Genomic DNA, 27,463 nt, shown 5'->3' on the forward strand with positions numbered 1-27,463 from the left:
CATATTGATACAGGTCTATATATAGCTGCCTGAAAAAAAATATTTGCAGAGAGCTGCATGCAGCCCGGCTGGTTGGCGCAATGACATTTCTGATCTCAATAGGTGACACTGAAACCTTTCAGCAGGATTAAAACCTTTAGACCATGGCCCTGATGAGAGGGGAGGAAGCATGTATGTGTGTGTGTGTGTGTGTGTGTGAGCGCATGTGTGTGTGTGTGCGAGGGAGCACAGTCAAATTTTCTCTTAAACCTCCCCTCTCTTTTAATGCACAGTTGATGCATGCAGGAGCGTTCGTGCACTACCAAAATACTGAGTATGCATCCATGCATCATATTACCAAACCTCTGTGTGTGCCTGATGTGTTCATGTGTGTTGTTGCCAGCGTGCACGTGCGTGTCCAACCCCCACCCACCTTCCTTGGCGAGGTCACATGGTGGCTGCGCTGGACTGGGATTGAAGGCTTGTTGCCACGGCGATAAGCCAGCCGGTAATATCTCTAAGCACAGCCAGGATTAATCTGCCGACAGATGGCTGGCTGCTCAGCGTCACTTCCTGAAACACACACACATACCAGGGATTCATATTTACCATCATCATCCTCCACATCATTGTCCTCTTATCCTTCAACATTACCACCACCTTCACTTCACTTCTCATGGCATGCAATCTCACACACACACACACACACACACACACACACACAAAGAACATCATTTTCGTCAGGCCATTATCAGAGCCATCCACCCTGGCTGCATCATCTATAGGATTATCATCACTGCAGCAGCCTTCACCATCCTTTTCCTCTCCGACCACAGCCACCGCTCTCCTTCTTTCCTCATCATCATATCCATCTCCACCAGTGTCATCTGAAACACCGCGGTCATTACCAAAAGAACGCCTTCCTCCAACCGGGGGATCAATACACCAGGCAGCGGTGAGATCATCCGGTGTGCCTCTGCATGCAGCTCGCTCATTCATCAGCAATGCATCATGATAATAGAAGCAGGACCTCAGTTCATGGTTCAGTTGGCCTGCACCTCATCCATACCACGGTGTCCTGATTTACTTTCTTGAGGTGGGATCAGTGCAGTGACTGCTACAAGCATCCCGTGTAAGGATAATCACTGTGAACCTTTAACCTGTAAAGGAATTTAGTCACTTCCGAGAAATGATGGAAGCCGCACCGTTGCATAGGTCTTTTGTTTCACACTGTTCAACAAACAAACATGAGCTCTGTCCTCACAAGCTTTCTGTTGAGGGTTACCAAGTTCGTACCACAAAGCGGGTAGGTGATTGGTCCTGAGCTTTCCCGCAGCACAGTGTATGATGTAACAAAATGCAACAAAGCATCGCCAGGGCTGTACAGACTTACAGCGGTTCAATCAAATATTAATTCATCCTTACAATCACCACCCTGGCATTATTTGTTTTGTTGCTGTTGTTGATAATGCATATGAACTTAAATGTCTCTCTGAAGCATCACCTCAACTCCAGACAGGTAGAGAACAATTTGCTTGGATATTTTGTCTCTCATACATTCTTTCCAGAAAAATCCAGACCTCCTGCATATGCAAATGATTTGTTCATTTTCAAACTCAAACTCAAGCAACTGAGTGGAAAAACTATTAGCAAAGCACATTTTTGAGCGGAGAGGGGCTTTAAGTAGGTTATTCAGCAGTTATAATTGGTTTGTGTGCTCGCCTGAAACTAAGATCGTACTGTGACTGTTTCTTAATTAGATCCCCTGACCAGTTAATTACCATAGAGCACGCTGCATGCATCTGTATTCGTGTCTGAAGATGTGGTAGGCATTTTGTGTCTCGTATTAGGGCTCATCACAGACGCGATTATAGCGACACAATTTGGGGCTTTAATTAATGGATGATGTAATCAACGTACACATCGGTCGTTTATGGGCTCAAACCAAGGACTCAGCACACAGAACCATATGGTGACGGGGGGATATGCAGGGATAACTATGAGCCTGTGTTCCAGATCTCATTATCTCACATCATCTGATCTTAATGAGTTCAGCCAATTGCAAACTGTCTTGTCAAACTATCTTATCAGCCATGTTTCTTGCCACAAATAATTGTAGCCATCGCCTAGCTGTCAACACCACACCCCAACGAAAACCCACAATGACATTACCCATTGGTTTGTCGACGACCATTTTGAAGCCTCAAGTTTGGCTTGAAGTGAAACTCTTGCCAAAATGCAACCTAGGCTTTTTTTTTGTGAATGTATATGAGTCAAACCTTCATGTAAAAGCATAAGACGAAAGAGGCACTTTTAAGATTTACCGTATTTTCGTTTTCAGGTCAAGCTAATTTTCAATGGGAGTGCGCGGGGCAAATTCTATGTTAGCATCAAAATGGCTATTTTTAAAACACTAAGAAGACTCGACACAACATGAAACTTTGCTCGTAGTATCACCAGGGTCTCTACACATGAACACATGCATTGAGAACATTGTTTGTGTACACAGAGTTTGCTAAAAAGAAAGTTTTTGAACTACTCACCTTAGCAGTAGCTTGTTCCGCTCCCAGTCGTCATGGCAGCCGAGAAGTGTCGATCTCAGAATGCAACGTAACTTTGAGGAGAGTTAAGGTAGACCGCTTCTGTTTTCCGGCAACAACTATCCACGCGATATCTCACGTGACTTTTCCGGCTTTTGATTTTAGTATTGTTTCTTATATGAGGCTCCTTTTTCAACTTCAAGGTCAATATTGTTTTTTGCTAACGACAAAACAAAAATTATCAGTGCATTTATATGGAACTAAGCTTTAGGAGCGGTCCACCTTAACTCTCATTTAGTAGAATTTGCCCCGTGCACTCCCATTGAAAATGAGCTTGACCCGAAAACGAAAATATGGTAAATCTTAAAAGATTTACCAAGGTTTGACTTATATACATTCACAAAAAAAGCTGAGGTTGCATTTTGGCGAGACTTTCACTTTAATAGCCGTTGGCACCTTGTTTTTTTTAACCAGAAGTGACTGTATTAGGACGTGAGGGTGGGGAAAACTGGGGAGAATATCTTGACTGGATCTGACTGAGAACCTGAGGAGACGCCGCAGAGGCAACTTGTCAATCACAATACCTTAAAGCATTCCCTGTTTCTCATCTTTTTCTTAACCTTTTTTATTCAGGGAGGGTTCCCTGAAAGCGATGCACTCTTTTTCAGGCACTCCTTGATCCAATTCACACAGCTGCACACTGACACCTGGAACCTGCTCAGTACAACCACAATCTGATCTATGGATCAATGGAGCGGTCGGGGTTAATGGCCTTGCTCAAGGCCACCTCAGCGGTTGTAATCATCCATTTTCACACTGAGGCCATTTTCTTCTGACTCAACGCTCAGGGTGGGAAGCTCAAACACTGTCCTGCAGTGTTCCAGGTTGCAAGTCCTGTAAACATGAGGAATATAACCAGTTGTTATCATTTCACTGCTTCCAAATTGATCATGAACCAGAAATATGATGAGACACTGGGCTGTTTTGGTAAAAAAACACATTTCATAACCCATTAGCTGGCAGTAGACAACAGCACACTAGCATTACCTAGTGATATATGATAAAGGTAAGGTGTGTATTAATTCCATAACATCAACACACAGCTGAACAGCTGGACACATTCATTTAAACCTGCAGTAGTCTAATGTTAGATAGATAGCTAATCGGTTATCAAATATGTTGTTATATATATAAAGTATATATACATGTTTTACCCTGAAATATGGCCTGATTTACCTTCAGATTTTCACTGTCCATCATCTTTTCAGTTTCTGATCAATCCGGAAGTTGTGAAATGATTTCTCAGATTCCGTACTTCTATAGGACTTGCAATGCAGAAATTAGCATTCCCAGAAATCAAGCTTCCCACCCTGAGCGTGAGGTTAGGGGATAATGGCCACCATGTGACTACAATCTATTAGGGAGAGGCAAGCGCTGCCTTTCACTTTCCCTACCCATATTTACCCTGTTAGTTTGGGGGACGGAACCTGCTACCAGCTGGTCACAAGCTTGCTTTTCTAACCTTTAGGCCACCACTTCCCAATTTGACTCTAAATGTGACCATAATTTACTAAATGAACATTACACTGTATTGAAATAGACTTATGTTATATACGAATATAGAGAGTATAAACTAATAAGTAAACAGTTTACTGAGGTATTTAATCCAGTAAGAGGTGGGTCATTTTCTCATAAGCTTACATACAAAGGGACTAGTTTTTGAAACCAGGGGAGTCAAACCCTGCTGGCCATTAGAAAGAATGCAGGTTTAAGGCACTTCCACATTGGCTCCGTCCATATTTCATGCAGCCAGTGACACACCAAGACTGTTGAATAGTGTGGACACTAACAGAGTGTCAAGATTGGGGGACATTATCAAGTTTGCATGCCTTTATTGTAAAAATCTGACATTATTAATATCTTGTGGGATGAGATACATTAGAGCACACACATTGGCTTAAACACTTAGTGGGCTAATTGCTGGCAGAGGTTGAATATGATGAATGAAGCTTCACACTAGGTTTTGCATATGTTTTCATTGACAGCGACTTTAAAAAAAAAGGCAGACAGATAAAAGGCTAGGAGGGAACTGAAAGGAGCCAGCCAGATAAAAGCTGTATCAATCATTGTAACTAAAATACCTAGCAGCCTCTTCCAACATAATCACTTGACTCTAATGAGTGTTTTTGTCTCTTTGTCTTTTATTTAAATGAGCACACGTTCATCCTTTTTAAAGCTCACTGCGCCTCAAAATGCTGCTGTACATGATGTGACAAGGCTGTGGGCAAAGTAAGGAGGCAAGAAAGTCATTAGTATAAACATGAACCCATATGTGTGACAGTGATAAAAACTGCACAAGAAGGAGGGAGGAGTTGATGAGAATCAAGGAGTAAATAAAACTGGATAGAGCGAAGAGGACAATCGGTAGAGAGCTGGTTTGATGCTGAGCTGAGAGGAAGAGAAGACGAAGGAGGGAGAGAACTGAGAAACCATACAGTTAATGGTTGAAACACAGGGGGGAATTAGAATATAGAAGAGGGCTTGAGGAAGAAAGAAACGAGAATGGCCTCGAGCAATGTTTAGCAGGGATGGGGGATATAGAGGAGGCATGCATGGACCAGGATAAAGCCTGGAGGCAAAAAGAAGGCATGGAAAGGAAGGAAGGAAGGAAGGAAGGTAGGAAGTAGGAGAGCGAAAACACATAAGGGAAGTAAGGGAATTAAGAAGAGAGAAAAAAAAACTGTACTGGAAGAAAAAGAATGAGGCTGGAAAAAAAAAACAATGTGCGCTGAGGAAAATGAAGTAGGGGGTGAAAAAGGGGGTGATGGAGAGAGGAGTGGAGAGGTTTAAGAGGGCTGCTGCAGCCGCAGAGCTGGATAAGAGAACATGGGAACATGCTGGCTGTTCTGCCTGGCTGCGTCTGCTCTGTCTTCAGGGAGAGCAGCTGAGGAGGAGGAGAGGAAGAGGGTGAGGAGGAGGAAAGGGGTTGCTTTAGGATTGAATACAGAGCAGATATGCAAAGGGAAAGAGGTTAGGGATGGAGCTGGGAGGGGGTTGAGGAGGAGAGAACGAGGGAGCGAGAGGCAGAGAAAGGCTTCATTGAGGATGATGAACTGGCTGTCAAGTTGTTAAAACAAAAGTGGCCTTCTGAGAGTTACGCGGGAGCGCAGAGAGAGACAAATGGGTAAAGACTGGGAGGGAAAGGAGCACTATGAGAGAAAGATAGAACAAAAAGGCTAAGTGGAAAAAGTAAAAAGACAATGAACGAGGATAACGAGTGAAATGGGAGCAGGGATGCAGGAGGCACTTAAACAGAGACAGAACAGTAAGACAACGAAAAGACAAAGTAAGAAGGACAGTAAGTCGCGAGAAGCCGAAGAAAAAATAAGGAGAAGAGAGGGAATCGTGTCAGAGTGATTGTGAGACGGCGAGGCAGTAGCTCTGGGCAGGGTGAGAGGAAGTGATGCGTACGCTAAAAGGAGGGAGCAGATCTCGGCAGCACGCGCCAATCAAACACCAGTCCTCCCAGGCGCCCTCCTTGACCGCCAGCGCAAACACACCAGCACGTGCACACACACCCACACATGCAGATATTATGAAGCACTGAGGGGGATCCTGGAATCACTTTACTGTTGCACACTTGAACAGACATCTATTATGCGAAAACACACAACAGAGGATTGGCAAGAGCATCGTGGAACCTCACATGGAAGGTTCACACACACACACACACACACATACACACACAAACAGGTCAGTTGGTAGACCCTCATTGGCATGACATGGTGTCCGGGCAATGTCTGGCTACCTCCTCAAGCACCACTGAACCACAGTCCCTGTCACCTCAGACTCATATATGCAAATCTATGTACCATGAAGCTATTGTTTGAGATGTACGTCACACACTTAAGAGCTTAAGTGTACTTCACAAACTAAGGCCAGCCACATACTTGCTTTTAACTATGCTTTTGCGTGCACATGGCTGCCTCACATATACTGCGCCCGTATAGAGTGCTGGTTGAGCACATCCTCAGAAGTTAATGCTATACGTTAGCAAAATGTAATACGCACATGAACAGTAGGGCAGTGTACGGGCAGTATGGGGACGGTAGCAACCTAGGGATACAGTGCACACATGAGTTTTCCACATAGATGCGCTCCAGTTCTTGAACCAATAAAATGACACTTCTAGTCACTTTGTGTGCTCTCTACAATGCAGATCATTGACATTTATTCCCTTCTATCTGTGACTGAAGTTATGACACCTTAGACTTTTAGAAAAAGTATTTGAAAAAGGCTATGAAGGATTCAGTCCAAATAATGCAATGATCTTACTGAAAATGTCTGCAGGATTGTCTTAAATGTGCTAAAGTCACATTTCTTTTTCACACTCATTCATGTAACTGTAAGAAAAAAACCTCTTTTATCGTGCGATCATTATTTAATGAATTTGTATCCCGTGAACAGTTTTTCTTTCTCTTTCTTTTTTTTTTTTCTTTGCTGGAAATGACCAATCAAAAACATATTGCCTGGCCCGCCCAAAGAGGGCAGTGGCAGCGATTCACCTTCCACAACCGTCTATTGACCTGGAATGGGCATATGGTGTGCAAGGTGAATTTCCCTCTATATATAATGCTGTTTATACATGTTGTCTCCACTATTAGTAAGCATAAGTACCCCTTACCCCTTCACTTTCCCCTTATTCGTTGTTTGAATCAGTGGTTTAGTATATCTGTGACACACAGACCACCACCACAGCATGTGAAAGGTTAACAAAGTGTGTACATCATAATTCTGAGATCATGTCATGCACAGAAAAAACATACAAGGCAGTCGCTAACACTTTGTGACGCACAGAAGACGCAATGAATTTGTCGAAGGACAAAAAAATAAAGGAAGTTTGCGTTGGCAGTGGAAAATATAATAACTTATGGTGAACAACAATTGTAAAGATCAGTCAGTAATTTACAACCAGTTCCTCATGGACCAGCAGCCTAAATGTAAACACAGCAACGCTCCTGGAGCCACGACACTTTTTAAACAGTGCATAAGCACCAGAAATACTGTACCTACTCCTGTCACACGGAGGCCTCGTGACTGTAGTATCTGATTCTTTCAATCATGTTTATTAGTTTGAATCTTTAATCTGTAGATGGACTGGAGATGGTATAACAACATTTACATTATACATGGAAGTATGGCATTTTGCTTGCCTATCTTATGAAATCCTCTTACAGTACGTGACCTTCACAGTCGTGATCACACTTTAGATGGCAGGTTGGAATGCATTGCACAAATATGGCATATTCAACCTGACATGCCCTTTAAAGCAGCCTGACCCTCCAGCGGGCACTTATACTGCATACTGTTTAAGTCATGAATATGGAAGAATCTGTGCGTCTGATTTATGAGCTTCTTTTTTCTGATCTTATTTGTGGAGAACGTCCATATACTTCTTTTGAGGCACTGATATTTTACATCCGCTATAATTATCATTGTAAAAATAAAAGAGCTTCTGTGTAGTCCTGTTTATGTCATCAAACTGCTCCATTTAAAAAAAAAGTCTCTCGATGAATTATTGACAACCTCTGAGGGAGTCGGTCTATTGTGTTGGCTGTGATGTCACTACAATTAAGGCTTTACATCGTACCACCTCCCCCCGGAACTGGACTGTACACGATGGGATAATTATAAAATGTTCCAATTCATGCTTATAATCTAAATATGTCCCAAGGTTGTGACTTAATTAAAACAAAACAGCTAATGTGACAGCAATTTAAAACACAGAGCTAACTTAAGTCACAGCTTTGATTGCCAAATTGAGAGAAGGCTTTTTAATAGACTTCCGCAGCACCTTTGATCTCTCTTCCACCATAACTGTTACCAGAGGAGTATTTTCAGAGCGCTATATTCTTGTTTCGCTATTTTTAGGATTTATCTAGTTTGTTTCAAACGTTGTCACCCATCAGAAGCTAAAAACTAATTCCAGCCCTGCCCGCGGTGAAGTCCTTTATGTCTGCAACCGATATCTTATTTTTTGCCATCTCAGTTATTGAAGTGATTGCACGATGAAATCCAGGATGAAGTCAAAGAGCAGGTTTTATAAATAAAGCCCCAGTGTTTCCCTCCATAATGCACAGGAACAGAGGGACAGCGGACGTTAGGCAGGAGCTCTTTGCAGGGCCGCTGGACTGTGTCTGCTAAGTGCTTTCAGAGAGACAGCGGCATGGTGACTTACGCCGACAAGCGCACATACACAAACATACACAGACATGTATATCCGTACGCAGCTACACGTGCATGCACCCATCCCTGTCCATTTTAAACCTATCCTCCTCCGCCGCAGATGCACAGAATGGAGAGTCTCGCCATCCGTCTACATGACAAACTCTCCTTGCATAATCCTCACCACTAGAGATCATTACAGGGGCTTTAAAGCTTCAGTCCGTAATTTTAACAGTATCTCGAGCCCCTGCCACTTTGTTTAGGGTAAGCAGACGGATGGGGCACCGGCGAAAGAACCTTGGAAGCTACTGGTGCAGACGGTGCCAGGAAAGTTTCTCTCGTGACATCACTCACACAGTGCTGTTTAAAACAGTGCAAGCCTGAGAAAGAACAAAGAGGGAGACACCTGAAGGGTAATCCCTCACCACTGCCCTTGGTTACAACTTCCCGTAAAACCACTCAGGGTAAGGTTTCTTGCATGGCATCTGTTGGTTTTATTACACCCCTTTCACACCAGACAAAAAAAAACACCCGCCAACATCTGGCTTTTGTCTCTAATGGGCAGACACTCCTGCTTCATGTGAACCTGCGTTTAATCACAAGTGTTTATCAGCTCTCACTCCCATTCCATGTACACTCACACACTTTTTTCACATGTTAAATCTTTTCCATCAATCTCTGTTCAAGCAGCACTTTAACATTCTTCAGTCAACACTGAGTTTGAAAGAGAGACTGAAGTAAAAGGTATCTAAAAAGTGAACATCGCTACAGTATCAGCGGCTTCCATGTCAATCCCCGGTCCTTGCCAGCTGCAGATCGGTCCTGCTAATGTGCAACTCTCAAAAGAGAGCAGAAAGAAGCAAGATGTCTCACTCCTTAGCTTCGTCCATCATCAGCTCAGGAAAAAAGGAATGGGTCTAATTCAGATTATTATTGATTGAGACTTTCTCAAATTAGTTAAACGTCCTTTGGATGTAGTCGGATTCATATGATGCTGCTTTCTACTGCTCCCTGTTTTTTTCTGCGCATTCTTGAGGACAATCATTAGGGCAAAGAAAAGCGAACTCAGCTCTTTGCATCGGGAACGGAGTCACCCATCTATTTTTAGCAGGTTTACTCATGCCTGCATTAACGCTAATATTGGGGGGGGAGAGGAAAGTTCCTTAACAAAAGTAAAAGTATCAATACAACAATGTTAAAATACTCCATTAAGGGCAGTTCACTTTTTAAATACGGGGTGTGGCTTAGGTGTGACTTCATTGTTTTTTTTCTTGAGCCGGAAATGCACGACACTCCCTCAACCATAAATAACCATTTTTTTATGTTCATCCCAAATGTAGATCGAATTGGAGCCAATGCAACGAGGAAGGAGTGTGTGAGAGGGAAAACAAACAGCATTTTAAACAAAATGTAATTATGCAATATATGTGTATTCATATACATAGCTGCTCCAAAGCTTGTGGTCTTCGGTACCTGACAGTTACTGAGGGTTGGACGTCATCTATGCAAATATGTTCGTTCTACTGCAGTGGTTGGTGGTGATTGTGTTCGTCTCTATATTTTCTACTGAAAATGTGAAAACCTAAGAACACTAGCTGTCACTTTCCCTCTCCGTAGTTACTCAGCAGTTAGCCATCTGACTTAAGCTGTAGCTATGTGCCAAAGCGCCATCAATAATTCTTCCCCTTCAGGGCGATGGAAGTGAGACTTGGATGAGCAGACAGATGGACAGATGAGTCAGCATCCTCTTCAACAACAAGCAAAAAAAAATTAATGTCAGGAAGAACTGGGATAACTATTAATGAGATTTGTGTAGGGTTGGTCGGAGGTCTGAGCTGTGGGGGGAAACAAGCCCATGTAGATTACCCGGGCAACACTCAATGTATCAGTATACAGTCCACACACACATTACAGATCAGTGTTTACATTTCATAAACATATCTAATATGTCACAGAAAATATACAAATGTAGAAGGAATAAATGTTGACTTTCTCTGCGCAGTCTGCTCCGGCAAAAATGATATTTATTATCATTTCTATGTTCCCCATCTGCTTATTCTCGTTATGTTGGTTGTCTCTGTTTGTTCCCTCAATGATTTTTTGGAGATTTAAATAAAGGTTGAATGAATGAATGAATGAATATGCTGGCCTTTCAGCCTCCTCTGAATCACTGGGACTCTCAACAGGCCGTCAGCAAGGACAACGCAGCACCACAGTATGACTCTGCTGTCAGTCACAAGTGTGCACCTTCAGCCCGAGTCAGCTCATCCAGCAGATGGTGCGTGTGTGTGTGTGTGTGTGTGAAGGCCAGAGATGTAGGTTTATACCGTATGCATGGATGTATACACGAACATGTGCTGTCATCTGTCCATCTGCGTGCTACTATTGCCACATGATTAAAATATTGTTTCTCCATGCATATTCCGAATGCGCACATTTATGTTACATTTCAACCTTTAATTTCCCCTCTGCATGCATTATTAACAGATGTGGCGTTCGTAGGATTCCGCTGGGTTCATTGTGAAGTCACTCTTTACCGAATGCGCTCTTGTTTGACACCGGATGATATACAGATGAGGGAGAGTAAATCTTGCGGTGTGAGTGGGCAGCCTTGACTGTCTTGGTTTACGTTTTGTTTTGAACTGTTTAGACTGTAGAAGCTGAGCGAACAAACACAAGGGAAAAATGAAGATCTGGCAACAATTAGGCCGCGTAATGTAACTTTACCTTAAAACAACTGCTTCAAAATCATGCTGATGGTACAGCGTCTTGCAATAGGGTGAATGGGGTCTCTGTTTCAGCTACTCTGCCCTCCTATCACTTATTTCTACATTATGTATCTTCAGTGAAAGGGAAGGGTAGTTGGTGCTTACACTATGTCTGACAAACTGTTACAGACGCGGGATTTGTATTTTACGATAGTGGTGTTGCACTTAGAAGGGGGGGGGGACAACTTTATGCAAAATGACAATTTCTGCATAAAGTTGCTTTAAAGCTGCTATATTTAGCCCGTCATTGATTATAATTAACAACAGATGAATATGGTGTACACAATCAGCCTGTTTGCCGTTTGTCTTACTTTACTTGCATGTGATGTGTTTTTTCAGTGGTGTTTAAAAATACCCGGACACCATTTGCTGCAGTTGGTGGTGATCATGGTGGGTGTGGAGTACCAAAATGAACAACACAACAACAGAACCAGCAAATTCACATAATCCAGTGTAAAAATAGGAAAATAGGACAGGACTAAATTCTCCTTTGTATAATCCAAGGCGTGATGGACACCAGGAAATGAGGATATAACCTACATACGGTACGTCCTCACAAAACAATCCCACGCATTGCACAGTCACAGGACAGAGGGCAGCTTTGACAAAAGGCCATTTTCTCTACTATGTAGCATTCAGAGGAGGCTAATAGCATTTTTGAATCGGTGTGGGAGTGCAATTTCCCCTTTTTCTTTCTTTTTACACACACGGCAAGACGCTACTCACACACAAACACAGGAGACTGTTTTTGAGCAGAATGCACAAGCTGTCTGAATGGCTGCCATTACAAATGTTGACCGGGCTCCAGCTCTCAAATCAGTGCATTTACTGTCTTTGCTTTTTAAGGAGTCAGTCTTCCAGCAGCACATCTCCCCCTTAAGGAGGAAGAGTGAGTGTAAATGATGATAAATGAGAGTTGAAAGGAAAATATGGCAGTGGAAAACAACACACAGACAACAACAAGGGAATTGTTATTAACACTCAGTTTGCCTTGGAGATGAGGGGCCAGTAAAGAAGAGGAAGCTGAGCAAGAGAAATAAAGACCAGTCACACCAAACGTGAGCCAAGCTGCGAAATGTCTGTTTTATGTTTGGCATCTATCAAAAGAAGAGCACGCACAGGATGAAGAATAAGTCATTCTATCTTTCCAAACAACCCCTCGCATTGTGTGCTCGACCCTGCGGGAGGGAAGGGGGACGAGATGAGATAGGAGGAGGGGGGGAAATGGGTCATTAGGAGGGAGTGGTGAGGAAAGGCCATGATGTAATCATGCAATCTAAAAGTGGATCTTACTTTGACCTTCAGTGATCCTTATGAGGTCAGTGACCCCGATAGGAATCAATCGTGTTTGCGTGTTTGTCACTGAACACACCCCAAAACATGCAGTATACATTTTCTCATAAAGACAAAAATAGAATGGGCTAGTCCAGTGAACAGATAAAACGCGAGAATGACAGAAGAAGAAGGACAGATGGAGGTGACAGAGGATCACGAATTACAGTAGATGAAGACGAGAAAGATGAGTCAAAAGGCTGACGGCTGCAATATGTGCTTCTTCCATTTGGTTGTCAGACTCGCATGATGTGAAAATCATGGCTGAGCACGTATCAAGTATGATCCTCGTTAATTAGCTCTCAACCTCGGTGCTTCAACATGATAAAGTAGGCTCTGATGGCACGCATGGATGGAGCACGCAGAGGAAACAGAGAGAAAGAGAGGCCGATAAGTGATTTCGAATTTGCAAGCGCAGGCCAAATTTGTGGTGTTATCACTCTCCAAAAAACAGAAAAAACCACTCCAGAATTTGTTACGAATCTGACTTCAGTGATATGAAAGCACATAGCATTGAGAGGGGTGAAGAGGAGGGTGACGCTGATGATTAAGGTTGAATAGCATGGATGGATGGGTGCACGGTTGGGTGAAGGGTGAAAGAGGAAATTGAAGAGACATTATGGGTATGTCAGAGTGAATAAATGAGCGGATGAAGAGGAGGGAAGGACAATGATAAAGCTTCATATGAAAGAAAAAGGCAGACAGATAGATAATGATATTGAGAAATGAGAGAAGACTGTGTGTGTGTGTGTGTGTGTGTGTGTGTCATGATGAGGACTGAGTTTGTTCACACTGCTATCTGTTTGCACAGGGCCCATCATATCCAACAACCGTCATTACAAGAAATGTTGTGATGCCGAGTTGTCTATGTGTCACACTGTATGAGATACACCGTATGATCTCAAAACATTAATTTGATGTATTATGGTTGGTTTGGAGTTCAGCGAGCAGTCACACCAAGAATCAGTGAATCATAATGTGACATCTAACACCTCATGATGGGTAAAAATAACAAATTGCACTGCTCTTGGCTAACGCTTTCCATTCCTCCTCATCTTCCACCTTCCTTGCTTGTCTTCCTGGACAAACACAACAGCTTGCCTTTGCTTCATAACACATTTATATACGGTTATCCATAATCTGATATGAATTGTAAATCACCTCCAGTGTTGGAGCTTTTTGGCTTTTCTTAAAGCACTGGTTGATTCTCTCCACTGATTTCACAGCCTTCACGGCCGAAGATGAAGCTCAACATGTAAATTTAGAGCGTTAGGTCACGCTTAACTTTACTGAGTGATTGAAAATGTTTAAAAAAGTCTACGGCTATTTTAAGCCTCAGCAGTTGGTCACTCTACCCCCAGGGATGGAACCAACAGCTGTATGTCCAAATATAGTCAATGGTGTGTCTCAAATCCCTTCAGTTCAGTAGTTGCAACAGAAGCGAACTACTTTGGAGTGAGCTGGATTTTGGAAGGCATTTACACAGTATAAGTAGACATTGTTCGCCTTGAATGCACACCAAAAAAACCCACCCTCTATTTTAGCTATTTCATGTTTCATATTTTAGTGATTCATTTAAAGAGTATACCACAAATCAAGCATTGCACTTATAGCACCTGTGGACTTATAAAGGGCAGTTGTAAAGCAACATTACGTACGAAAATTGTATTTCGTGCAAGATAGCGCTACTCCTTTCTAAGAGCAACACAATTATCGGGGGGAAAAAACAAACAAACCCCAGGTTTCTCTTTCAGTTTGTCATATGTAACTTTACATTAACTACAAACAAAACTCGCCATGTCACAACAATGTTATTGACTCCTTCAAAACATGTGCCTTGAACTTAACATACATGCTCAGGCATTTTTCCAATGAACAGTAACAGCTAGCCATGTTAACGTAAACTGAATCAGAAACAATAACATCTGGCTATAACGTGCCAAAATTAAACCTCTGTCGAAATGACCGTTCTTAGCTTATGATTAAAAATTAGTTAGTCGACAACTTTGCTAGAACAGCCAAACATCAAGCAAGGGCAAAAACACAAGACATCTGTAGCGTCCCCTAAATCACTCATAGATGGTGTTGTGTTTAATGAACTGCCGTAAAGCGTTGCGCACTGGGATGCTACCTGCTCTACAAAGTTACATGTGCGGAAACAAGCGATAGGTTGCGGAGTGGCTGAGACAGAGACACCAATCACCCTATTATAAGTCACTGTAACATCAAACTGATTTTGAAGCGGTTATTTTAAGATAAAATATTGCACATAATGTTGCCTTAAAGAAAAAAGTATCAGGGTTATTTTCAATCCGCAGACTCTTTCTTCTTTGTCACAACCTAACTCCCACATTTCCCACAATGCAGCTCTACTTCCGAAAAGTTCAGTCAGAGATTCGGGTGTGTTATGCAAGTGGTGGCTAATGAATCTTCGAGCCCTCCTGCCTCCAGCTGAGATGTGGAGCAGGCGATAACCACACTGCAACAGCTAGCTGTCAGCTACCGTCAGACTAATTGGTGTCAATCTGGTGGCAACAGAAAATTATGGCTTTGCATCCCCATTGCCACAGGTTCTTTGTTATGTCTGTAGTTCTTGTCACCAAGTGAGAGGTTCTTGATATCTGTGAGTCGTTATAACAATTTGGAGGCTGTCGTGAACCAATTCCTGACAGTTGCTGTGTGCACAATATGATTTAAATGCAGCATCGCAAGGTTGAATACAGTGGGACAATGATGGGTTAACGGCATATTACACTAACGTCCTACTAACAAAAAACTACCCCAGAAATTGGGAGGTACAGTATAAAAAGTTATGAGAAATAAATAATTAAATGTCAGCCCATTAGTATTTGGTCCTGTAAAGCTACATTGGTTTCTCAAGGGACTCTTCACGGAGCTGTTGTAGCATAGAAAACACAGCTGCAGCTAATGAACGTAATGACTTAAATGCTTTGATTTAGGTTTGTTAATGAGCAATGCAAATTGACAATAGTCAGTATTACTGTCAGTGTTTACTAATTGGCACATCCCCGTCAAACCTACCCTTTCTTCATTTCATAAGCTGCAGCTGACTTCACCCTGCTGTGACACTGTGAAAAGGGTCTGCGAGTGTGGAGAAGCAGAAGTGTACTGACAAGTTACGTCAGTGTTATTTATAAAGCCCAAAATCACAAGTTTGTCTCTGAGGGCTTTTATTGACGTCACTTCCAGTCAGTGAGAAAAGATCTCACTGCTTTTTACAGTCCGTTTTGGGAACTTTCAAGGGAGATGAAGCTACAGTCACATTATGAGAGAGGGACGGTAGTGATCCGAACATCAAGGCAGTTACGGCTCAGGCATTCTCGCCATCTGATAGCTCCAGATGGCGGCTGTCAGACTAACTCACTGATTTAAATGAATAGTTATTGAGCTATGGTTGCTTGGTGATAGGGTGAATTTATTATGTGGAGGTAAAAAAAAGATTGAACACCATCAAATCGAGGTCAGGTAAGCGTTTATTTACCTCAAATGATTACCTCAATTTATGCGGTTGACACAACATGTCACTATGATGTACAAAATGTGTACTAGGGAGTAACGGTACATTGATTCAACCAGAAACGTCAGGATTCGATACATCATATGTCATTTGCAGAATATATCTTTCACGCTATGGTAAGAGCCTAATGTCAGTGGGCGACAGTATAATCGTTCTGATCCACACTCAGAGTTGTCAAAAGCTGTTTGACAACAGGCACCATTAGATGTGGCTTAAAGCCATTACAAGTTGCCGGAGACAGTAACTACAACAGCAGAGACAGTAATTACAATAACAGTGGAAGGCGACAAAGACATGGTGAGTTCAAGTTCTTTGCTGAATCACATCCCATAATCACGGGCATGCAACTGCCGGAGCAGCCTGGCTCTGCTGCCGGGTACGGGCGTTGTTTTTTGGGCAGGAATGTCTCAAAGAGTCGGTAGGACAGACAGGATGACTTGAGTGATGCATTGTTTTTTTCCTCATATAAGTTGCCGAAGACATGACCAGTTGCTACACTACTGTTGTTTGGTGCTATGTTTGTTCTATTCGATGAGTGAAGGATCTGTCTAGTTATTGGACTGCAAACACCAGCAGACCGACACACCCCTGAGCCACGCCTATGGCTTTTCCATTCACACAGATGCCGTGACTCCTCTGCTGCGGCTCTGATACTACATCCATCTAATAATTTATCCATGCTTTTTTTTTTAAGCTGCCTCCACATATGAGAAGAGACAAGGCCAAAGACATTATCCAGACAATTCAGATTTGCATCACATTTACATTTTTATCATCCCTTCATGAAAGCATGAATACTTTATGTTCACTGTTTACCACACTACAGGCTGTAACAACTGTCTAAGGTGGAAATAGGTGGACACTTGGTGGAACAAACTGTAACGTACATTACTGTCCAATGACAACAAATGACAAGAAACTTGACCTCATCCATGCAGTTCTATAGCACTTTTCCAGTCTACTGACCTCAAAAAAGGCTCTATGACACTTTTCACATTCACACATACACATTCATTCACAGATGGCAGAGGCTGCCATGCAAGGTGCCAGCCTGCTCAGCAGCAGCAGTTTGGAGGACTCAAATCGGCGACCTTCAGATTTCCGGACTCTTACTTCTGAGCCCCAGCCGCACCGTGACCCCAATACCCAGGTATGCACCAAATCGTGACCACTGTGGTCCATTACGCTGGTCCACACGCACAAGTAGTATACGACCAGCCTTATTATTAATTTGTAATGAAAACGTTGTGTTACTACATGAAACAAGTGTTGCTGCAAATCGTGGCTGAAATTTCCAGTCACTGTCAGTTTAAGCTACAAAAACACGTACATTTGCTTACTAGGAAAAAGAAGCGCTTTACTCTTGTCATGTCCAGGAATGGATCTGATCTCAGCACTGATATGATTTTGGGAAAGTCATACTATCTTAATCTTCAACAGAATCCTCAGACTTTGTTGGTGGTTGACAACAGAATCAATCAGCGTTTTAGACGAGGCCCTCTGGCTCAGCGTCATCAGACCTCTCGCTGTGTGTCGGTCTGTGGCAGGGGGTTGTCGTCTCACTAATCAGCTTATCACCTGACAGAGTAAAGGGTCCTGATTTGTCGCGGGGGTTACGCGAGGAGACAGAAAGATTGGCAGATTATGTAACAGCTCTGTCTGCCTGTAACAGATTAAATGCATTCATCAATATTTTACATCCATGACATAGCAAAGGGACTTTTAGGTTTTATTGTAAAATGAGATAACAACAATTGGGCTTAAAACATGATTGATATGAGTCTGACACTATCTATACATGATAAAATATAATTTGTACTGTCCATAGCATAATTAAATCGTTTGAATTAACAATCACCGGCTTTTGCTATGTGTCTGAAGTCATGTCAGAGAAAACTGCAGTATTGTACAGTACACCCACAAGTTGCAATGAAAGGCATTTATCAGCTAGATTATACGGGGCAAACCCACTTCAGAGTGAGTTTGGCTGCTCAGAGAGGTTATTTAATCACAGTTTGAACAGAAGCAGATATTGCCTGGTTGACACACAGCCCAGAGTCCATTATCAGCCTAATGAAGCCACAGCGGAGTGAAAAGACAGGGTTCGTGATTGATGACACCGCGAGCGAACCGCCAGAATATGAACATGCCATTAGTTATTCATGATTTGCCGCTCGATCTTCGAGTCGTTTTGAATCTTCTGTCATCTTTTTTTTTTTTTCCCTCTCCCGCTCTCCTTTTTCTTTCCTGTCATGTGGTTATATGCGTGCGCGCATTTGAACGGTGCTTATTACACACCGAGGGCCCAACTCAATATTCTGCTGACAAAGACAGAGAGAGGCAGGGATTAGGAAAGGACGTGAATGGAAATGATAAGGCACCAGCTGAATTTATACATTAAAAACCCTGACTTGCATGTGCTGTTACAAAGGGGGGGGGGGGGTTGTACAGCAATGAGAGAGGGAAAAAAATGGCTTTGGTAGTTAGTCAAAGAAGAACAAAGGAGAGGAAGTTGGGAAGAACTGAAATAGACAATTATGACAGGATATCAAATGGACGGTATATATATTAAATTAACCCCTAATTAAATATATCTAGCTTTAAGGTGAAATACATTAATTTCGGACAACAGTGAATGGATGTGCCACACAGCCTGCTTCACTTTATCTCCTATACGCTGCAGGCTTTTATTTGCCTTAATTAGGTTAAACGACTGCTCTGAATAACTCATAACAAACACTGCAAATCATCGTTGTGGATGCTAGGAGTCACTCAGAAGTCACACAGCAGAGATGCAAAGCCAGGCAGACGTTTTGAGGTTAACATCAGTTTACAACTTTACATCTGAGGTATCATAGCTCACGTAGCTGCCGTGCAGAAAAAAAGCCTTTTATTTCCTCTGCATTATTCATCTGCTGCTATGTAGCCGACACTTTGAAAACTCTCTCCTACCTAATGGGAATACTCATACAGTATGTACATTCACTGCCTTTCAGAGAGACACGAGAGGTTGAGAGATTTAAAAAGCTCTTTTTCTTTTTATGTGAGAACTGGGGTGCGGGAACACATAGAATTTAAAGGACGTTTCTTGAGTCGAGGTAAGTGTGTTTGTGCACCAGCATGCTCAAGGATTCTGAGCAGCAACTTTCATTTCTGATGTGAATTCTCAGGGGAAGATCCAACCCTTTTACAGTGGCTCACACCCACACCGAATCCGCTCTTTCAGGGTCACCCATGGGGGAGTACTGATCTCCACACAGCAGCATTTGATAACGTTTGCATCTATGTTAGAGCTGCAATGACTATTCGACTAGTCGTTAGATAAAATGAATAAAAATAATCACCACGTCTGATAATCAATTAAGTAATTATTATTATATTATTTGCAAATGTGGCTTTTTTTGGCCTTTCAAATATTGAGATTTCGCAAACATCTTTTAGTGCTGACAAAACAAGATATCTAAACATGTCAGCTTTGAGAAACTAGGATGCACATTTTCACTATTTTCTGATGTTTTATAGACCAAATGAGGAATTGATTCATTTGAATTATAATAGATTAAAGGTAGGAAGGGCATTTTTTGGAGGAGACACTTTACTGATAGAACTTCAAGGTGAATACCGACAGTTTTTAACGACCTGGGAAGGAGAATAAATAATCAACTATCATTCTGCAGAATCGACTGCCCTACCCTTGATAATGAAAATAATCGTGAGTTGTACCCCTCATCTGTCTGTCTGTCTGTGCGCCACTAGGTATATCAGTATTTTCCAGTGAATACAGTCTTTCCATCCTGTGGCATGCTCCAACAGCTTATGCTATTTTTGGCTTTTGTGCTATTCTGAGTGACATCTCCCTACAAGATAATGGTGGTGTATAATTGCGCGCGGTGTGTGACGATGGGTTGGGTCGGCGTGCTGTTCATCACCATGGTAATTAATTACGTCAGTGGAAATTAGTACAGATGTGTGGAAAAAGAAAGATAACATGATGATGATTATGTGCTATTGTGCTAAAACACACACACCCAAACACACACACACACACAAATGGTATGCATAGGTGTCTGAAAAATGAAAGAATGGACAAAAGATAACAGGGCACACATCACATTAATAGTCCAGCAGCGGTATGCACAGTTAATTACAGAAGATGTGTGTGTGTGTGTGTGTGTGTGTGCCAATTAGGCTATATTGGGAGTAACTTGAGCTTAAGCAGAGGAAGACTGGTTCATCCATGACAACTCTGTACCTATAAGTCCTGTTAAATCATATGTTCAATATCAAATCTGGTGGGTGGACAGGTAATACATTTTCAAGCAGTTTGCACAAATATGAACTGGAAAATCCAAACGTCTACGTATGTCTGAATTTAGGCATTGATACGGTCATTTGTTGGTTTACTCATTATACCCTTTGTGCCCTCCAGTTGCCCTCTCAGTGACTGTCCCTCAATGTGAGCATTAAGCAACTAGCTCAGTACGACCGCCCACAAATGGCTTTCCTGCCAAGATTGTAGAGATTTACAGATTCCACTGGCCTTATGGGAGCTGGTCAAAACAAAACAACCCTGACAGCCGCTAACGGTCTCGAGTGGTTTGTGCATGTGCAAATGCGGACGTGATGCGTGTGTGTTTGTGTGTGTCTCTACCACATCTCTGCAAAAACAGAGGGAAGAGTTGGGGGCAGAGAGAAAGAACAAGAGAGACAACCAGTGGCTAATGGCTTTCCCACAGGGCCATCACTCAGTCCATCTCACAGTAAAACGTGGGGGGCCACAGGGGAGCAGCTATTAGGAAACCTCAGACGTCATCTGCTAACAAGACTTTAAGAGCCGTACCTTTTCCCACTTAAGAGAAATAAAATAATAATAGTCATGAGCACCTGACAAGAGCGACTTGAATTAGCTGTGCATAATAGTGGAAAACTGCTCAATGTGTTTGACTGCTGCCAGAAAGTCTCTGCCATGTACTCGCTGACACTCAAGCAAGACAGTTGGGGGAATAATGGATTTATATCAGTGACGGACCACGGCCGAAAACCTAAAATCAACTCAGGAGGGGACACCTGCATGAAATCTCCTCATGAGCACTTCCGAACACCATAAGTAGTGTAGCAACCTCTGCTAACGAACACTCTCACACACTGCCAACTTAGGAATGTTACTTAATACATTACTTTCATTTACAGTGATATATTTGGGAAGACAAATCATATTTTTGCCAGGATGGGGGTGTCGCGTTCCCCTTGAGATTCATGTCAACGGTAAGGATTGCATTTCAATACGTGTTTAAGGGGGCAGAGAAGCATAAGGAGAAGGCATTTCCTCCTGGGCCTTCACTAGCAGGTATTTTCATTATCGATTCGTCCACTGATTATTTCTCAATGAATAATTGAGAAATATTACGCTGTCTTGATTTGGACTATCTATGCTCAGAAAACATAGATACAACGCAAGCAACCCGTACATATGGCCTCACATCAGCCTCCCTTTTAATAAACAAGGGGATACCGCCAGGATGTTTGACGGGTGCAACCTACGTTATGTACATAACTGATTTTTCTAATGAGGATGGGCCATCGATACACATAATGGCACTGACACTGAAGTAAATTGATCTTTTTTAAATATCTGGGGATTGGGTTAGATTGCAGTTGCAATCTTGAACCTCAGCAACTCGCAAGAATCAAAATGTTTTTATTACTAACAAAGCATGTTTTTCTCTCGAGGATGGGAAAACCATTAAGCTATTTTGTAAAGAAACAAAAAAAAGGTTATGTTTTCAAATTACATGTTTTGTATGCAAATATATTCAGTTTACCATCAAATAAAACATAAAACAATGCAGCAAATCCTCACAATTGAAGAGATGGAACTAGGGTACTTGGCCTTTTTTTTCTTTCGAAAAGACACAGAAGGAAAAATTATCTTATTGTGTGTTGTTTGTGTGTTATGTTTATTCTATATATGACACTTTGCCCAAAAAGAATTTCCTCTTCTTGGACAATAACAGATTACTCTACTAATCATTCCAGCTGTACTGGCACCACCTGAAAGGCTTTTGTGCAGGAAAAAAACACAAATACCTACCAGCTCTAGGCGTGTGCATGTTTACCACATCCTGACCTCACTGTGGAGGGTAGAAAAAGAAAGAAAGTCTTTGTTTTTTTTACTGTGTTAATAGAGTCCTCATTGGTGAGCTTTTGAGGAACTAGAATGCTGCTTTTGCAGCTTTTGGGTGTGGATGTCACTTTTATCCTCCCTTAAACCCTTTAAATAAAGTATTTAACACCGTCAATGCTTAATGGACGGGCCAAGGGATTTGCATAGGGCATATAGAGATTTTTGTTGTTTACTTAGGAAAAGACAGAAAAGCCATATTTGATGTAATGCCACTATTCTTGACTTTTCAGCAATACTCTTGTAAGCTTCTACATTAAAGCTGTTTGCGTAACATTTAAGAGATTATACTTTGATGGTATGGCGCAGAATAGCCATCTGTGTATTTGTAGAGTGAGCTCCGTTGACCTCGAACTTGAAGCTACTGATCGGTTCACTTTTCAAAAATCCATTAAGGATTATCAAAAATTCATGAGTATAAACAAACATAGGTGGTATAAATGCAGTGCTTCAAATCACATGTAGACAATATGAAAAACAATCATATAGAAAATACAGTTAGGTAAAGAAAATAAATGAGTTTAGATAGATGAATATTCTTAGGGGTGGACAGAAAAAAAGTCATTGTGATCTCAGCCTGATAAAGATCGATTTGTTTTCCAGGTGTTTCCGACCAGAGCTGCATTCAGAATATTTAATTTGTAAAGCTCAAACAGATCAGAATCAATGTTCATCAATCTCAATGTATGTAGGAGTCAGGACACACATGAACACCCGCAAACACACACACACGGGAGGTTTTCTGCAGGCACTTGCACTATGAGGACAACCCAACACTGCACATCTGTCCGTTCTGTTGAAGCATTGAAATTCAGGTCCAGTAAACAATCCATCTATTCCACCATCCATTCCCCGATCGATTCATTCATTCCCTCTGCCAGTCACTCTTTACTTCATTGGCCCGTCTGTTCATTCAACCAACCCTTCAAGTAATTTGATCTGCACGGGCTCCACATAGACCACACACTTCTTCACCGCCTTTTCCTCCATCTTTCCATTATTTTGTCAATCTCTCCAACTAATACCAAGAGACTACTGTAAACAGTTTTCCTGACTTTGTATTTACTTTGTAGATACCCACAGTACAATCAAGTAAAATGTATGCATGTTTTATGTATGTTGGTCACACATTCAGAGTTTAAAACACTGAACGTGCTTAACTCCACTGTTGCTTCCTCTCTACGCCTCTGCAAACACACCGGAGAAGTGCAAGCTGCGATCCCATTTGCTAATTGTTCAGACCAGCAGGTGTGAGCCGTCTGTCACATCAAACTCGCTGCTCGAGTGTGCGGGGGCCTGGGGAGGTCTATACATGTGTTTGCACATGCGCGTGCGTGTGTAATAGTGATTGGTGTGGTGTTGGTAGGCCTTCGGCGACACATCTGTCAGACGAGTAGTGCTTCAAGCTGTCTTCTCTCCCCTGTGGTATTAAAGTGAAAAAGAACGCTTGGAGGAAAATCGAATAAACCAGCAATATTGGTCTGGAGATTTGATACAACACACACGAGCAGCTGACTGAGGCTATAGGCTGCCACCTTGAGGGGGTTGATTCAGTTAGTGCGTGTTGTTTTTTTGCACCAATGAAAAGCTGAAATCATTAATTTGAGGGAGGGTTCACTAGTGATATGTCTGCACAGACAGCATTCTTCACCTTTACCTCCCTTTGGAAAAGGTAAATTGAATAAAGTGTGTTGACAGTAAATTAATTGTATGTTAATCAAGAGCCTTATGAAGTCACAAATGCCCCTTTATGACCATAAGCATCAACATCTTTAAGACTTATTTGTGTGTGGGGGGCACTGTTGTGGTAGTGAGTGGGATAGTGTTACCAAGTACCAAGGACTGAAAATTGCATCAAACTCTGAAGTTTGTTTAAACCCGCGATTTTGAAAGTATTACTGAATACATTTGACAGACTCCGTTATGTATCAGGGTTTAACGTACACGTATGTTTTCGTACTGAGCCATCACGCTATTGATGTCATGGTTCGGTTGAGATTGGGCGAGGAGAGTAAAACTGTGGACATCAGGCAGAACGTTTGGCCTGTGTGCTATTCTGTGTGCTTTTACTTCTTGCATGTCCTACTGTTCTGTATTTTGAACATCAGGTTCCTCTCTGCAGGATCAGCAGTATCTGTTCCCAAAGAAAGCTGTGACTTCCTGCAGCGGTGCAGCCAGACTCCTCATCTGTTCTGGGACAGTTGTTAAGAACTCAAGAGCTCCCTGAACAGAGCGACAACACGCGTTTGATTTGATGTGATGTGACATCTTAAAATGTTCATGAAACAGCTGGAGAGGGTGGAGGACAATGGTGGTTGTTATTTCACTCACAGGTTTGTGTGAGTCAGAAAGTAGTGTGTGTGTGTGTGTGTGTGTGTGTGTGTGTGTGTGTGTGTGTGTGTGTGTGTGTGTCTGTGTGTGTGTGTGTGTGTGTGTGCGTTTGTAGCTGCTGTACCTCGCCAGCTCAGCCTCAGGAATCTCCACATGTCCTTCTGCCAGCTGACATCTCTGATGAACCCCAGAAGTGTGAGCAGGCTCTGGAGTTCATACAGCAGATCTGGGGCAGATTAGGTAGCCTTGCATGCAAACACAACAAGTCACATCACACATCAACATCATCATCTTTGACGGCATTTCAGAAACTGAGTCAAATGTAAAATAGATACATTTTTTTTTTAATTTCTTAAATCAGGTCAATCTGTGTACCCTTCGTTCTTTGGTTTTTCCGTTTCAAAACCAAATTCAAATAACAGAAAAACAACTTTGTTTTTCTGTTATTTTGTTTTAAAACCAGAACGGAAAAACGGAAAAACAGAATAACACAAAATCACACATTTTGTAGCTGTTATTCTGTTTTAAAACAAAAACAGAATAACGTGGAAATTAAGTTTTTTGATTTTTACTGTTTTGTTATTGTGATATTTGGAAAATTCGGATTTAGGAGCGGCAGCGCAGTAATTGTAATTCATGTAATTCACACAGAAAGCTGCGCTGCCGCTCCTAAAGAGACGTGACGGTAGACGTCATGATGATGAGATCGGGGTGTTTCCCCTGCGGTTATTTATCAAAATATACACCTGCACCCAGCGTTTAAAGGGACCCTGCGGTTAATTGAAACCCGGCTATTATTTGGTAATAAATGGTACATTTACACCCCGCTCTGTACGCCGGAGCGGCGGCGGCCATGCGCATCCGGGATTCATTTACAGTCTGGAGGCGGAGTGGTGTGTGTCTCCTCTCTGCTCTGACTGCAGGCTGGACTGCTGCACGAGGCTACTGAGAGACTGACCGCCTGTGAGTGCTTTTGGATGGGGGAGGGACTCACGGCAGCACCCGCTGCTCGTTGAGCACAGTAACTGCAGAGTAATACGTGCTTTCAAGTCAGAGTCTCCAAACACCACAAAAGTCTCCAATAACACCAGTAAAAGTCGCTAATTGTCGGTAGTCGCTTTTGGCAAAAAAGTCGCCAGAAGGATGATTTGTTTGTGTGTTATAATAGTCCAACCACTTGCATTTCCACATGGGGGGAATTTTCGTGATTTTATTTTTTATTTTTTAATCTTTTTCCGATTATTTTTTTTTCCCTCCCATCCTGTAGCCTACTAACTCCCCCCCGGGAGAGTGTCCGCCCCACCGGTTGAGAACCACTGCATAAGTCCATTATTAGATTCCTTCTGATGCTGACTATCACATAAAAAGGTGTTTTAGAGGCTCAGACAGACCTCTTGTGTTCACTGGCAGCTCATTATGAGAGAGATCACGTCCACCTTCGGTGTGTGACGCACATTTCCTAATATGGACTTCACTCCTGGAGAGGGTGACCACTAATTTCCACTGGATCCACTCCGTGTATGTAGGTTACAACAGGTTGTGGAATTTGGTTAAAATTCCGCGTAGTCAAGCCAGCCGCTCCAACATTTTAAGCGCACCCTTATTACAGACTTTATGGCCATAAAGTAAGGGCGCACTTAAAATGTTGGAGCTGCTCCGTCTCTCCTTCTTTCTCTCCTGAGACGGGGGCGGACCGGACGAGCTAATGTTCCGGAGCAGAATGTCAATCAATATTTTATCAGTATGCCTATAGGCTACATACACACATAGCCTACCCTGTTTATAGAAGTAATCACAGCGGTTTCCAGATTGGCGTCTGAAACATAGGCTACTTCTACAGCGAAGGTTGTGCTCCATGAAAAAAAAAAAATCGGAAAAAAGATTATAAAAAAAAAAAAAATAAAAAAATCACGAAAATTCCCCCAATGTCGAAATGCAAGTGGTTGGACTATTATAACACACAAACAAATCTTCAATCTAGCGACTTTTACTGGTGTTATTGGAGACTTTTTTGGTGTTTGGAGACTCTGACTTGGAAGCACGTATCACTCTGCAGTTACTGTGCTCAACGAGCAGCGGGTGCTGCCGTGAGTCCCTCCCCCGTCCAAAAGCACTCACAGGCAGTCAGTCTCTCAGTAGTCTCGTGCAGCAATCCAGCCAGAGCAGAGAGGAGACACACACCACTCCGTCTCCAGGCTGGAAATGAATCGCAGAGCGGGGTGTAAATGTACCATTTATTACCAAATAATAGCCGGGTTTCAATTAACCGCAGGGTCCCTTTAAACGCCGGGTGCAGGTGTATATTTTGATAAATAACCGCAGGGGAAACACCCCAATCTCATCATCATGACGTCTACCGTCACGTCTCTTTAGGAGCAGCAGCGCAGCTTTCTGTGTGAATTACATGAATTACAATTACTGCGCTGTCGCTCCTAAATCCGAATTTTCCAAATATCACAATAACAAAACAGTAAAAATCAAAAAACGTAATTTTCACGTTATTCTGTTTTTGTTTTAAAACAGAATAACAGCTACAAAATGTGTGATTTTGTATTATTCTGTTTTTCCT

General features: G+C 42.3%; 1 long non-coding RNA gene across 1 annotated transcript in view; it reads right to left on the reverse strand.

The window, feature by feature from the left end:
- The window catches only part of LOC115570423 (uncharacterized), a 40,234-nt gene that overhangs the window by 9,907 nt on the left and 2,864 nt on the right, over positions 1–27,463 (reverse strand). Inside the window, exons 3-4 of the long non-coding RNA XR_003981764.1 lie at positions 25,019–25,139; positions 413–552 (exon numbers count right to left, since the gene is read on the reverse strand). This is a non-coding gene — a long non-coding RNA (uncharacterized LOC115570423). The remainder of the gene's footprint in view (positions 1–412; positions 553–25,018; positions 25,140–27,463) is intronic.

This window comes from Sparus aurata, chromosome 2, assembly GCF_900880675.1.
Source record: "Sparus aurata chromosome 2, fSpaAur1.1, whole genome shotgun sequence".
NCBI classification, from domain to species: domain Eukaryota; kingdom Metazoa; phylum Chordata; class Actinopteri; order Spariformes; family Sparidae; genus Sparus; species Sparus aurata.